Source organism: Pteronotus mesoamericanus, unplaced genomic scaffold (genome assembly GCF_021234165.1).
Source record: "Pteronotus mesoamericanus isolate MK-2021 breed Mesoamerican mustached bat unplaced genomic scaffold, CSHL_Meso_final scaffold_705, whole genome shotgun sequence".
Taxonomy (NCBI): Eukaryota; Metazoa; Chordata; class Mammalia; order Chiroptera; family Mormoopidae; genus Pteronotus; species Pteronotus mesoamericanus.
The window spans coordinates 16,155,943-16,171,523 of record NW_026555326.1 but is presented as its reverse complement, the minus strand read 5'-3'; the positions used below and the strand labels follow the sequence as shown (position 1 = coordinate 16,171,523).

At 40.3% G+C, this 15,581-nt stretch overlaps 1 protein-coding gene across 1 annotated transcript in view; it reads left to right on the top strand.

Moving 5' to 3' along the window:
• The first annotated feature begins 1,842 nt into the window (after nucleotides 1–1,842).
• Nucleotides 1,843–15,581, top strand: part of POGZ (pogo transposable element derived with ZNF domain) — a 43,539-nt gene continuing 29,800 nt past the window's right edge. Inside the window, exon 1 of the mRNA XM_054563262.1 lies at nucleotides 1,843–2,052. The gene's annotated coding sequence lies outside the window, so the exon portion shown is untranslated. The remainder of the gene's footprint in view (nucleotides 2,053–15,581) is intronic.

Below are 15,581 nucleotides of genomic sequence, written 5' to 3'. Positions count from 1 at the left end.
TGATTGATTGATTTTATTATCTCACCATAGGCTTTTCCAGATCAGATATGGAAAGACTTCAGAAGTGTTTTCAAAAGGATTAGTATTTTCTCAATTCAAATAATGAAGTTCTAAGAATGAGTGCTTGAAATCACTCATGTTTTTGGTATAAAATGGGATGAAGTGGAGTAAAAATGGGTGGCAGTGTGGGCACCCATGTATAAGAATACACAATTTGGAATGCGTACTTCCACTGCCTATTTTCATAGCCTGGTGCTTTGAAGAGAGTGTATATAATATAGAGAGGAAATAAATATGATTCTAGATCTCCCAAATCTTGCACCAAGTACTTTGATTTAGCATTTGGAATGGAGCAAATACATTTTTTTAAAAAAGAAAATAACCGTGTTGATGTCTTGTGCAAAACTTAAGTTGTTGTTGTTTCCAAAGAAACACCACCCAAAGGGGATTAGCTCAGTCCATCCCTTCCTTAAGTCATCTGCTTCCTGCCACCCTCCAAATACTATCTCTAAACAGTTTGGAGTCAGGACTGGTGTGGAGGCACCTAATTAAAGTCAGAGAGCACGATGATCTCCACTGGATCACATAGTGTGGCCACACTCACCTTATAAGTACCAGGCTGGGAGGGTTGTTAAGGGGCGGGGGCGGGCGGTGTGGCTGTGTTAGGGCTCGAGATGGGGTACAAAGGGAGCTGGTCACCAGGCAATGGCCTTAGAGTCCACCCTTGTTGAGGAATCAGCAACTAGCGCCATGGAAGCCAAGGAGGAAGTTGGGTTGGGCAGGGTACATAATATCTTCTTCCCTTGTGCTATCCTTTGCTCTTATACGTAGCTGAGAAATGACCTCTTGAGGTGACTCTCGCTGTGGGTATCAGAAGCTCTCTTGGTTCCGGCGCAAATATTATTTGTGTGTTGCTTAAAGAGCAACAACATCCTCAAATATCTAAGGAAAATACGAACATTTTATATTCTTGAGAGGTAATAAAGGACAAAATTTCTTAGCTTCCGGCAAAAGAGGTTGGGGAAAATAACGTCGTCCTGAATGGACTAATCAATTTTTTTGAGCAATCCATCTCAGCCATAATCGAAGCAAAAAGCACAGATGTGGAGTCTATAGTTTCTTAGAATTCAGTACTTTTACTGAGTCTACTACAATGATTTCAAAGCAGTTTTCATACACGAACCACCCTGATAAGCAATCATGTGTGATTTTTGAATCCAGAAAGGTTTCAGAGTAAAATGGCTTTTAAAAAGTTCTTCACTTAAAGCTGCCATAAAGCTTCTTGGCTGAATATCTCTTGAGAAAGAGTGTCATCTTACTGCCTTTGTTCCAATGACAGTTGTTGGTGCCATTGGGCCGCACCATCTGGTCTGTGGCATGATGTTCCCCTCTTGCTGAGGTACAAGCCTTGAGTGGAAAGTGAGGAGAGTCCCAAAATTTCCCTCAAAAGTCCAAACAAATGGACTGAGGAATATTTTCTTTGGAAATCCCATTTCCCTCACCCACCAAAATTTAGATATTGCTTCTGAAGCTAATTATTCTTTATTTTATTTTTTTTAATGTATTTATTTATTTATTTATTTGCAGGCCCAGACAAACTTGACTAGAAAAGCAGCCCCGACAAGGTTAGGATGAGACCATGACGCGCCACACACCCCAACCAATTGAAAGGCCAAGATAGGGGGAGGGCGGAAGTGACGAGCCGTATCCCTCCGCGGGGCGAGAGGGTCGGTGGGGGGAGTCGGTGTCTCTCTCCCCCGCGCCAGCTCCCGTACACGGAGCCGCATTCCTTGGCCCTCCCCCCCCCCCTCCCTCGGGGCCCCCCCCGCCCCCCTCGGGAAAAAAAAATCCATCCCAAATCACTCGAACCCGAGGGAGGTTTCCTTGCACCCTCAGGGAGACGAGCTTTCAACAGTTCCCTTTTCTCGGTCTCCCCCCAAGCCCCCGTCCCCTCCCCTGCTCCCACCCCCTACTCTCGGCGCCGAGTGCAGGTCCCTTTAAGGCGACGGCGCCTTCCTCGGGTCAGACTAACGGCGGCGACGACCACGGGAGGTGAGTGAGCGAGCGAACCTTCTCTCTCCCCACCCCCTTCTCCCGGGGGTTCCGTTATCTTTTCGCTTGGCGAGGCGTTCGGAGGCTAGACAATGAGAGGGGGATGGGGCGGGTACGCGAGGGGTGGGGGCGGGGGCCCGGTGGTGGCGCGCGCCCCCGCCCCCCGCGAGTGGCGGCGCGGCCCGCGGTGGCGGTTGGCGTGGGGTGCGGTGCGCGAGCGCGTATGTGAGTGCGTGCGAGGCGCGGGAGTCGCGCTGCGCGGCGAGCCGGGCCGGGAGGCCCCTGCCTGCCTGCCTGCCGGCCGGCGCCCCCGCCCCCCGGCGGCAGCCGCGGCGCGCGCGCGCACTCGCGCCCCACAGACCCGCACACACCCGACGGCCACACGCACGCCCGGCGCCAGGCGTCTCGGAGGAGTGGGCGGGTGCGGGCGCGGGCGCGGGCGCGGGCGGTGGCACAGAGCTGGGGAAGGGGCGGGGGCGCCGGCGGCGGCGAGACGGCGGGGCGCGGCGGGAGGGGCGTTGAGGGGGCTAGGCTGCGCTGGGAGGTGGACAGGAGGAGCGGCCGGGTGACGTCCCCCTGGGTGGGAGAGTACTCGGCCCTTTCCTCTCCCCTCACCCCTTGGAAAGAGTAGGACACTCTATTTGAGCGCGAGGAGGAAAATGAGTGATAGCTTAGCCTCTCCCCTGTGTTATGTAATCCCCACTTGGTGCAATAGTACATCCCAAGGCTTAGGGCATTGCAGTTAGTTTATCAAGTCTCTTCCCTTGGCCCTAAATTTTCTTTGGGGTGGCGCCGTGATTTATAAAATGGGATGGAGCCAAAAATTATTTTTTGGTGATCATATCCTGCCGCGGTGGGTGCCATGTTTATCCCAGGGACTATTTTTTTTTTTTTTTTGTCTTCTTACCACTTACTCTGAAAAGGAGTCATGTCGTTGATCCACCTGCTTTCCCCTTCTGTGAGCTGTCCTGATTTCCTTCCCCCTTTAGACATGGGATTCCCTCATACTGTTAACACTGGACGTTTTTGTGATTACTAGTTCTGGACATTAGCTCAAAAAATAGAGTTGAGCCCTGGCTGGGTAGCTCAGATGGTTAGAGCCCTAGTCAGGGCACATTTAAGAATCAACCAATGAATGCATGAATAAGTTGCATAACAAATAGATATTTCTTTCTCTCTTTGTCTCAAAAGTAAAATTTAAAAAAAATTTAAAAAATCCTAGAGTTGAAGAGAACCTTGGAAATCATTGAGCCCAATCTAACTTTTGACTTGGAAATTGAGACACAGTTGTGCTATCACAGAACAGCCCTCTATGCTCTGATTTAGACACTTCTCACCGCAGCTTAAACCCCACATACCGTTATTTTGGAGGTGTATCTCAAACTGAGAAAGGAAGGGGCCGGAAGGGCTGCTTCTTGGTAAAGAACATTGAATTTTGAGACTTCCATTGCTCTTGGGACTGGGAGGTGTGGGGGGGACTCTAATTTCAATCCACTTAGCACAATCATGCTTAACTTTGGAGTGCATAAAAAGTACCTTGGAGTGCAGTTTGAGGGGGAGCTCATCCGTAAGTCTGGTGGGTGGGATGGCAAGGGAGGTGTCATCTCTACATTTTTAACCCGATGTCCTTCAGTTGAGGCTGATTGAGGTAGCTACCACATTGAAAATTACTGGTCTAGCATGAAGGTGCTCAATCTAGAATCTTAAAACACTATTAAAATTGCAACTTATATCTTTGGTTTCCTGCTCCTTTTCTATATAGGTGGTATATCTCAAACGAAATGAACTAATGAATGAAGACTCTTGGGAAGAGCAGGATTTTATTAGTGGTTCCACCCCCACCTTGCACCAGTGGTATAATCTAAGAAAGTAGATGTCAAAGTGTGATCCACTGACACCTGGAAATCTCCTTAGACCCTTGAAGGAGAGCCAGGAAGTTATAATTGTTTCCAAAATAACACTAAGATGCTATTATCTTCTTCACTGATGTTGGCACTCAGACTCCAAAAGCAAGGATGGTTAAAACTACTGGTAATGTCTTAGCAAAAAACAAAGATACTGTGCAAAACTCTGCTTATTTGAGAATGTCCATGATGAAGCAGAAAATGATTACTTTTATTAAATATCAGCTCTTGAGTACATGTCTTTTTAATTTTTAAGTATCTGTGACCAAATGGGAAGTATTCATAAAGTATTTATGCTGCCTACCAAGGTATGATCGATGTCCTAAGGAAAAGTACTTGTGAGATTGAGTTGTGGAACAGCATTGTTTGTTTCATGGAACAGTATTTTTACTTGAAAGAATGATCGACAGACTACAGTTTTTTACACTTAAGTGTTTGGCAGATGTTTTCCTGAATGAAGTGAGCTTGTCGCTTGCAGAAAAACAAATGACAGTATCTGTTACCAATGATAAAAAATTGAGAGTGAAATTAGAATTGTTAAAAAGTTGACATCCTAAGTTTGACAGTTTCCTAGTATTTAAAAGACTTTTCTTATAGTATCAGTGTTAATGACTGTGATTTTTTTATTTGTATAATGAACTGTGTCAGTGTTTGGAAAACGGGCATAAGTCAGTAAATGCATATTTTCCAAATGACCAATGCATGATGTTTCAAAATTGTCATAGGTAAAAATTCTTTAAAAATGCAAGATACACCAATGGACTTTAATATAGCCAAATACAAAAAGTTCATTAATTGAGTTTGTGCTCCTTTTCTATTTGGGTGGTATATCTCAAACGAAATGAACTAATGAACTTGTCACTTGAAGGATTTTTTCTGTTTAATTTCTAATATGGTAAATATCAAAAGATGTAATCCACATCAGTAAACGCTCTTTAGGGTCCTTGATAATTTGAAGAGTGTGAAGGGGTTGTGAGACCAAAAATATGAGAATCACTGTGTCTGTCCTGCACTTCTGCTCGTGAGATCATCCAAATCTGCCTCTGTTTAGGAACATCTGGAGACTTTACAAATGTTGGTTGCAGTTAAGGATAGAAGGGGCAGTGACTTGGGGAACAATTCTAAAGTAAACCTTCGTTTGAATCCTGGCTGGGATATTTACTAACTAACTTCGGGCAAGTTACTTAATCTCTCTAAACCTCGGTTTTGACCTCATCTGTAAAATGTAGTACTTAGGACAAAAAACTGGGAGAATTCATTGAAATAATGAATATAAAGTACATAATAATGCCTGGCCTTATCACAGTAAAATAAAGTAATTTCCAGATAAATGTTTGAGTCTTTATTCTCCATGTATGTTTTGTTGAAGGTGAAGATCTCTGATTTAAAGAATAAACCTAATTTATAATTTAATTATAAATTTATAACTTTATAAGCTGATTGGTACCTTTGTAATATTAATTTGGTAAGCCTTTGACAGATTCTTTGGAATTCTGGTTTGTGATATTAAGCCATAGCCACAAAAACATTTTTGCATGTAACTATGGGGAGAAGAGGAGAAGGAAGATACTATTGCTAGTATTTAGCAGAGTTAAATGCAGCTGAGGGAGTAGAAATGGAATTTAGATTGCATACAAATGTCAGTGATGAAAAGCTTTTTTTGGGAGAGGGACTCCTGAATATTAAGCCCTTTAATTTTTTAAAGCCCTTTAAAAATAGGGAACGAACTTGCTTGCTTTAGTTGTTTTAGTAAATAGCACAAAACTAGTATCTGGGTGCTTCTTGACAGGAAATTTGTTGCCACAAAAGTGGAATGCATTTTGTGTTTGGGGATATTAGATTATTAAGAATATTTAAGAACTGATTGTGAATAGTATATGTAACAATATGTGAAGGACAATATAGGCTAGACAAAAAGATTCCTTTTTGAAGCAAAAAATTGAGGTAACTTGAAAACAAATGCCAGTTGTTTGAGCATTATTGTTTATTTCTTATTGGAAGAGAATGGTATTCTTAAAATTTTTCAAACATTTTATTTTTTAGAGAGAGGGGAAGGGAGGGAGAAAGAGTGAGGGAAACATTGATCAGTTGCCTCTTGCATGGCTCCAACAGGGGACCTGGCCTGCAACCCAGGCATGTGCCCTGACCGGGAATTGAACTAGCTATCTTTTGGTTTGTGGGATGATGTCCAATCCACTGAGCTATAGCAGCCAGGGCAAAATTCTTGTTTTTCAAAACATTTTTCTGAACTTCCAGTCAAGATGGCGGCATAGGTAAACACCGCTCACCACCTTGCACAGCCACGTCAAAATTACAGCTAAGCTATAGAACACCCATCACTCACAACCGTCAGAAATCAAGTGGAATGGCAGTCTGACAACTATGGAATTAAAGAAACAACATCCATCCAGAGTGGTAGCAGGGGCAGAGACTCAAAACAGGCTTGTCCCCATATCCACGTGTGGTAGATAAAAATTCGGTAGGGATACCTCGGGAGTGAGGAGTCTTAGCCCCAGATCAGGTCCCCCAGCCCAGGGTTCCAGTGCCAGGAAGGTAAGTTCCCATAACTTCTGGCTGCAAAAACCAGCAGGCACTGAGTTGGTAGAAGAAGCTTACAGAGTCCAAGCAGTTCCACTTAACCCACACACGAACTCACTCAGACTCACTTCCTCTGAGCTGCACTATCAGGGTAGCAGCTTGAATGGCACCAGTGGCATGCAGGGAGCAACTGAAATGTCGGGCATCAAGGAGGAAAGCTGGGAGACAGCTTTCTGTCAGACACAAAGGTGGGCAGAGGCCATTGTCCTTTTTCTGAGTCCTCCCACCACAGAGCTACAGAGCTGGCAGGCTGGTTCCATATCTGAGACTCCATCAACGTGGCCAACACTGTTGGCCTCACCCTGGCGATCCCCTGAGACTCTGTCCCACCCAACTTTTAGTACCACCCAAACTTTTAACATGAATGGCTGGTCCTGGCTCATGCTTCACATCTTTCTAAATTCTCTTGAACAAGCAGCCAGCCTCAATGAGACCCCTGCTCCGCACCTCTAGCTAAGTGGTCCCAGGCCTGGCACTATGGCACTAGCAGCAACCAGTCTAGATTCACATCTTGGCTTTGCCTGGATGCCCAGCACAAGTAACAGTCATCTCAGATTGCTTTATAGCCCAGGTACAGTGGCCCTGGGCAAGACACAGGTGGGGGCTGACTTTGCCTGCACTACCTGGGAGGCTTGTGCACTCAGTGCACAGCTCAGACCACTTCAAAACAGCACCAGCCTGCCCCTGCACAGCTGATCCTCCTCAGAGGGTGAGGTTGGTGGTCAGTAGTCACTGCCAGTCCTGTCAGCTCACTGGCCTGAGTAAATCCCTCCCATTGACCTGCTAACAGCAGTCAAGGCCCATCTCTAAGAGGAGGGTGTAACTCAGCCCACATGGAGGGCACATCTTGAGTTACCCAGCTTGGGTGATAGGGGAGGCTGTGCCACTGGACCCTATGGGATACCTACTACATTAGGCCATGCTCTTAAGACAGGGAGTCATAGCAACTCTACCTAATACATAGAAACAAGCACAGGGTGGCTGCCAAAATGAGAAGACAAAGAAACATGGCCCAAATGAAAGAACAGATCAAAACTCTAGAAAAAGAACTAAACAAAAGGGAAATAAGCAGTCTGTCAGATGCAGACTTCAAAGCACTGGTTATAAGGATGCTTAAGGAACTTAGTGAGAACCTCAACAGCATAAAAAAGATCCAGTCAGAAGCAAAGGACTCACTAATTGAAATGAACCGTTTACAGGGAAACAACAGTGGGGTGGGATGAAGCTGAGAATCAAATCAATGGTTTGGAACAAAAAGAAGCGAAAAACAACCAATCAGAGCAATGAGAAGAAAAAAGAATCCAAAAAAATAAGGGTAATGTAAGCAACCTCAGGGACAACTTCTAGTAGTCTAACATTCGCATCATAGGGGTGCCAGAAGGAGAAGTGAAAGAGCAAGAAATTGAAAATCTGTTTGAAAAAAATAATGAAAGAAAACTTTCGTAATTTGGTGAAGGGAATAGAAATAAAAGTCCAGGAAGCAGAATCCCAAACAAGATGAGCGCAAAGAGGCCTACTCCAAGGTACATCATAATTAAAATGCCAAAGGTTAAAGATAGAATCATGAAAGCAACAAGAGAAAAGTGGTTAGTTACCTACAGGGAAGTCCCATAAGACTGCTGATTTCTCAAAAGAAACTTTGCAGGCTAGAAGGGATTTGTAAGAAATATTCAGTCATGAAAAGCAGGGACCTACAGCCAAGATTGTTCTACCCAGTAAAGCTACCATTTAGTATGGAAGGGCAGATAAAGAGCTTTCCAGACAAGGAAGAACTAAAGGAGTTCATTATCATCAAGCCATTATTAGATGAAGTGTTAAAGGGTCTTATTTAAGAAAAAGATCAAAACTACGAACAGTAAAATGGCAATATATACATACCTATCAACAATTGAATCTAAAAAGCAAACTAAGCAAGCAATAACAGACAGAATCATGGATTCAGACAGCATTTTGATGGCTGCTAGATGGGGTAGGAGTGTGGAAATTGGTGAAGAGGTGAGGGGATTAAGAAGTACAAATGGGTAATTACAGAATAGCCATGGGGGTGTAAAGTACAGCATAGGAAATGGAGTAGCCAAAGAACTTACACGTGTGACCCAAGGACATGAACAATGGTGTTGCGGTTACCTGAGGGAGTGGGAGGTGCTGGGTAGAGGGAGGCTAAGAGGGAAAAATTGGAATTTCTGTAATAGCATAATCAATAAAATGTAATAAAAAAAACATTTTTCTGTTTCAAATATTTTTTTATATTGACTTATGAGCCGATGTGTACTAGCAGTAAATTGAAAATGTTAAATTCTGAATTTTTCATTCTTGGAATTGATGAAAGAACCAGATATTTAAAGGAATTCAAAGCTTCAAGAGCTAAGTCTAGGGAGCTTTGGTAGAAAACAGATGTTTTCCTAATATTATTTGAGGTGAAGATAGGTAAACATTTGCTGCCCATTAAGTACCTCAAAAGTAGACTGGTGTATCTCCAGGATTCTTTTTGCTGCTTTTAAATAACTGATCATTTATAAAGAGGCTCTTTGTATCTTGCCTTTTCAAAAATAGGCTTTTACTGTTTAGCTGGTTATATAGGACTTGAGTATAAAATAGACTGTCATATTTGCCAGCCTTTAAGATATAATCCACTCCTCCCCACAAAGGTACATGCCTGATACCCCCATATCATGGATGGAAGAACTAAAGACAAATACTTGAAAGGTTGTCGGGATTGCTAATAGTTCTGTGTGAGGTTAAGTATTAAGTAAAGCCTACTGAGTGCACAAAAATCATGTTACTAGTACAATTATTACTATAAAATACAAAAACCATATAGGCTACTGGTTACCAAGATGTCTAATAATGGATTGAATTAATAGAGGATGGCAACATTCATCTCATTTTACAGAACCTTCTAAACCACCTTATATTAATTTCTTTTTTCTAGTTATTGTGCTACATCTTAAGAAATGTGTATATACAATAGGTACGAAAATTGCTCCTAGAAATAAGAACAAGTGAACAGAAAATTTAACCAACAAAGCTACCAGTTTGCTTTAGTAAGTGGCAAAGAGATGAATACAGAATATTGTAGTATAAAATATCACAACCAAAATATGAATGGGTAATTTTTCCCAAGCTTTTTTTTTTTTTCTCAACTTCAGAGGTGCAGTTAACATATAAAATATTAAGATTTTTGAAATGTACATCACGGTGTTTTCTTACATGCATACATTGTGAAAGGATTCCTCTTGTCTAGTTAACTAACATACCATCACCTCACATTTATCTTTGTGTGTGTGTGAGAGAACATTTTTCTCCCTTAGCAAATTTCAGTTATAATGATACAGTGTTATCAACTATAGTCACCTTGTTACACATGAGAGTCATAGACCTTTTTCATCTGCTCCTTCAGCTTTTTATTAATAAAATTTTGTGCATGTAAAGAAGGTGAAAGAATACTACAAGGAGTGTCTACCTAGACACGAAAGTTTTTAATATGTTGGCATGTTTGATGCCTTTAAGAAAATGCCAAAATATCTGTATATTTGTGAGCAGTTGAAAGTCAGTCATAACACTTCCCCTAAATATATCATGCATTTGCTAAGAAATACATTCTGCTGCACAATTCTAATACCGTTATCTTTTCTAAGAAAATTAAAAATAATTCCCAAATGTCATCTAGTATCTACAGAATACTTTGGAGCTATTGCATGCGGGTTTGTTTTCAGCCTATCATAATAAAGTGAGTCATGAATTTTTTGGCTTTCCAGTGTATATAGAAGTTATGTTTATACTGCAGTCTATTATGAAGTGAACAATACAATGGCATTATGTCTAAAAATATGCGTACCTTAATTAAAAATACTTCATTGCTGAAAAATGCTAACCATCATTTCAGATTGTTGGCAAAATGGCACCAGTAGACTTGCTCAACACAGGGTTCCCATAAACCTTCTGTTTGTAGAAAATGCAGTATCTATGAAGCACAATAAAACGAGACATGCCAGTATTCCATATTGAGATGTTCTAATTGCCCCAAAATCTTAATATAGCTTTTTTGTGAACCAGAATCCAATGTTCACATGTTACATTTTGTTATGTCTCTTCAGTTTTTTAAAAATCTACTTTGGTCTTGTAACTGTGTTTGACATTGACATTTTTAAGAAGATCATGTTTTATATATAATATTTCATATTCTTCATTTGATCATTTCCTTATAGAAGGTCTCACCTTTTGGATTTATCTCTTTTTTTCCTTGTGGTGCTAGTTATTCCTCTATTACTGTATTTCCTATATACTGGAAGTTAAATTTAAATACTTATTTTTGATTTAGGGTAAACATTATTGACAGTGGCTTTTTCTTTTTGTAATGAAAGAGCAAGTTTGAATTGTTGACTAACATTTTTTTATTTAAACTTATTACTGAAATAACTGTTGGCTTTTGAGATATAGAGTTATTTCTGTAACTTCAAGTTTAAGCATAACAATACAAGACTTTGAGAAAGAACACAGAAATAGGATTGCATCATGATTTTGGTTCACTGCCCTCTGAGAAATGATTAAGAAGTTGAAGAGGCAAGAGTTGCTCTATTTAACAAAAGCAACCAGAAATTTTGGAAATGATGATTAGATTAGAGGTCTTTGGGAAATTATTTTCACGAAAATTATTCACCAGTCAATACTGATAATAACAAATACTGATAGTAATCATGATTTTGGAGGGTTAACATCATAATTGCTTCCATTTTTTTTAAAATTAGTTTTTTGTTCAAATACATTTGTCTCCATTTTCCTGCCACCACTGCCCCATCTACCCCCAAGTCCCATCTTCAATCCTTCCCCGCTTTGGCTTTTTTTTTTTTTTAGCATTTTAAAATTTTTATTGAATTTTTGGGGTGACACTGGTTAATAAAATTACATAGGTTTCAGGTGTACAATTCTATAATACATCTGTATATATTTTTTGTTTACTTTTACATTTTTATTTTTTAAATTTATGTCATGTTTATTCTATTACAGTTGTCTCAATTTTTCCCTCTTAACCCCCCCTCCACCCATCCCACCTCCACCCTCCGCTCCCATAGTCAACTCCCACTGTTGTCCATGTCCATGGGTCCTTTATACATATTCTTTAACTTTGACCATTTCCCTTCTTTTCCCCGTTACCGCCTTCCCTCCTCCCCTCTTGTTGTTGTCAGTTTGTTTTTTCTTTCAGTGTTGCTGGTTATATTTTTCTTGCTTTTTTGTTTTGTTGATTAGTTTCCGTTTATAGGTGAGATCATATGGTATTTGTCTTGCACCCTCTGGTTTATTTCACTTAGCATAACGCTCTCCAGTTCCATCCATGCTGTTGCGAAGGGTAGTAGCTCGCTCTTTCTTTCTGCTGTGTAAGTATTCCATTGTGTAAATGTACCATAGTTTTTTGATCCACTCATTTATCGATGGGCACTTAGGTTGTTTCCTGCACTTGGCTATTGTAAATTGTGCTGCTGTGAACATTGGGGTGCATAGGTTCTTTCGAATTGGTATTTTGGGATTCTTAGGGTATAACCCTAGCAATGGAATTGCTGGGTCAAAAAACAGAGTTCCATTTTTAGCTTTTTGAGGAAATTCCAAACTGTTTTCCACAGTGGCTGCAACAGTCTGCATTCCCACCAGTAGTGGACTAGGGTTCCCTTTTCCACACAACCTTGCCAGTACTTGCTGATTTGTTTATGATGGGCATTCTGACCAGTATGAAGTGGTATTTCATTGTGGTTTTAATTTGCATTTCTCTGATGGCTAGTGATGCTGAGCATCCTTTCATATGTCTCTGGGCCCTGTGTATGTCCTGCTTGGAGAAGTGTCTGTTCAGGTCCTTTGCCCATTTTTTAATTGGATTGTTTGTCTTCCTGGAGTGGAGTCATGTGAGTTCTTAATATAGTTTGCAGATAAAACCCTTGTCCGAGGTATCATTAGCAAATATATTTTCCCATACGGTTGGTTCCCTTTTCATTTTGCTGATGTTTTCGTTAGCCATGCAGAAGCTTCTTATTTTGATGAAGTCCCATTTGTTTATTCTTTCCTTTATGTCCCTTGCTGTAGGGGACATATCGGTAAAAATATTGCTGCGTGGGATATCTGAGAGTTTCCTGCCTATGTTCTCCTCTAGGACTTTTATAGTGTCACAACTTATATTTAAGTTTTTTATCCATCTTGATTTTATTTTTGTGTTTGTTGTAATTTGGTGGTCAGATTTCATATTGCTTCAGTTTTATGAGGAGAAATGAAGTACTTGGGCCAGAAGTGTGAAGATAAAATCAAATTTTACAGGTAGATGATTATAGGAGCAAATAAGCTAGGTGTATATGAGTTTTATAAGTGTCTTTATTGTATAAGGTGTAACCATTTGAATAACTTATAGGAACCTGTTACGATTATCTTTTCTGTTGCAGAGAGGATAAATGTAGGTTTTTGTTTTTTTAAAAAAAATTTCCTGTTTTTCAGAACATGAATTCAATTTCATCATGATTTCTCAGTCTTGGCACTACTGACATTTTGGGCCAGATGAGTACTTAGCTGGCCTTTGCTTTGTAGGATGTCGAGTAGCACCCCTGGCCACATAGATGCCAGTAGCACCGCTCCCCACCTCTACCCCCAGTTTTGATTACCGGAAGTGTCTCAGACATTGCCAAATGTCTTCTGGGGGCAACCTGTCTCTGTTTCCCCATCACTGAGATGGATAAAATCCATTGGCATGCATGAAGGCTCCTTCATGAAGTCCTTGATGCACTAGGTTTCCTGTTATGTAACCTGTGTACAGCATTTAAACCCAAGTCCCTTCAGCAGATGTGCTGCACAGCTTGGGCTGTGACTGGTGGAGAATACGGAGAATCTGATGAAAGTTTTTAGCTCCATTGGAAATTTTATTGAGGATAGAAATGAGCTTTTCCTTTGTCAGTCAGGGTCTAGGTGCTCTGCTTTTTATATTCCCCAGCCTCCAATTTGCTTGGAAAAGAACTCTGTTAGCATTGTGCTATGTATAGAATTTTTGTTAAGAGTAGTTGAGAAATTCGTTTGGTATTTTTGAGGTCATCTGTCTATATGACAAGTCTTTTGGCTTTCAGGAAAAGATAGTTACTTGCTAAAGGACTTGATTAAACTAATTGAGTCCTCTTTGTTAACCTTTGATTGTTCTAAACATTTTAAACTATATGTAAATTCTGCCAACCATGAAAATGATCAAGCCATCTTGTTACAGCTGAAGGGAAAGGGAATACATACAGTTGGGATAGGGTAAAAGCAGAGGTAATGAGAATTTGTAAATCTAAGTTACAAGACTGAAACACCTCAAGAATTTCAGGAGAAAATACAATTTTGTTTTGAGTTTCTAAGACAAATATTACTTGTGGACATGGAATATTTTTTTTATTTGCCAGATGACATAGGAATGAAATTGAAGATAGCTGACTAATAGTTGGGGGTTGATACAGAGACAATTTTATATTTAAAATGAACAGAAAGGCCCCTAGCATCTAGGCTATGGCCTTGGAATATCATTCGTCACCAAAGGGAATTAGGGGTTCCTGGAAAAGTGGCTGATTCTAGGTCTGGGAAATGTATGAGGTGAGCCTGGAACATCTTGTCTGTCAGCAAGGATTTTATGGAACACTATAAAGGGTGTGTCAGAGCTCGGGAACAACTGATGAAGCTCTCACTGACCACAATAGGACGCTTCCAGTTATCAATAAAGATAACTGTAGTGGATCATAATACATCAACAATGTTTAAATCTGTGATGTCATAACAGTAGTTTAAGAATAAGTTTACCTGTCACTTTGGGGAAATGGTAGTGCGTTCTGAAAACTGGGAAATAAAGGAAAAGAATCAAGAATGATGGAAGAATTAAGACTTTTACTATATGAACTGTATCATTGGGTGACCAAAGAGTAGATATACGTATATTTTTAATAGGAGCATTCCAGTTAAGAAATGAAGGAGGAATGGTATATTTAGAATGACTGCATGCAGACATTGAGCGTAGCTCCTGCAGTCACAAAACACCATCCTTAAGAATAGACTGGGTGGGGGCTTGGGGGGGTGGTTCAACCTGTACCTATTCATGCCATGTGTATGTGATCAACAATATCTAGACTATGGAAACTACAGGAGGTGACCTGGTTCTTCAACAAACAAACTGCAAGGGGGAAAAAGATGGAGGAATATCTGTAAATTAATAGACTTAATGCCCTAGCTCCCATGGCTCAGTGGGTTAAGTGCTGGTCTGCGAACCAAAGGGTTGCCGGTTCAATTCTCAGTGTAGGGCACATGCCTGGGTTGCAGGCCAGGTCCCCAGCAGGGGGCACACAAAATGCAACCATACATTGATGTTTCTCTCCCTCTTTTCTCACTCTCTTCTCCTCTCAAAAAATAAATAAATAAAGTTTAAAAAAAGACTTAAACATCAGATAATTGTAATATGTGGACCTTATTTGGTTCCTCATTCAAATAAACTTTTAAAAGTTGGTATTTGAGAGAATTTGAAATTTGAATGCTGACTAGGTATTTGATCTTAAGATATTATCAGTTTTTAAGGCATGTAATAGTATGATTTTTTTTTTTTTGGTATATATCTTTTCAAATCCTTATTTTTCAGAGCTACATATCAAAATATTTATGAATATGATATTAGGGATTAGCTTCAAAATGACATCAAAGGTAGTATAGATGAAACAAGATCAGTGTTGATTTTTTTTAAAGATTTAAAAAATTTTATTTTATCTTTATTGTACTTTTTTTACATTACCTTTTAGTCCTTTTATACCTCCCTCCCCCCAGCAATTGCCACGCTGTTGTCCATGTCCAAGGTGATAATTTTTGAAGTTGGATGACAGATTCATGTCTCACTATTTCTGTATTGAATAAAAATTTATATTTCACTTTAAAAATAGAAAAAAAAATCATTACAGTCTTGATTTAGAGACATAGTTGTAATATGATGAAAGTTTTCCATTGGTTACATTGTGACTCTTAAATTTTCTGCCCATCCAAATTTTCCTC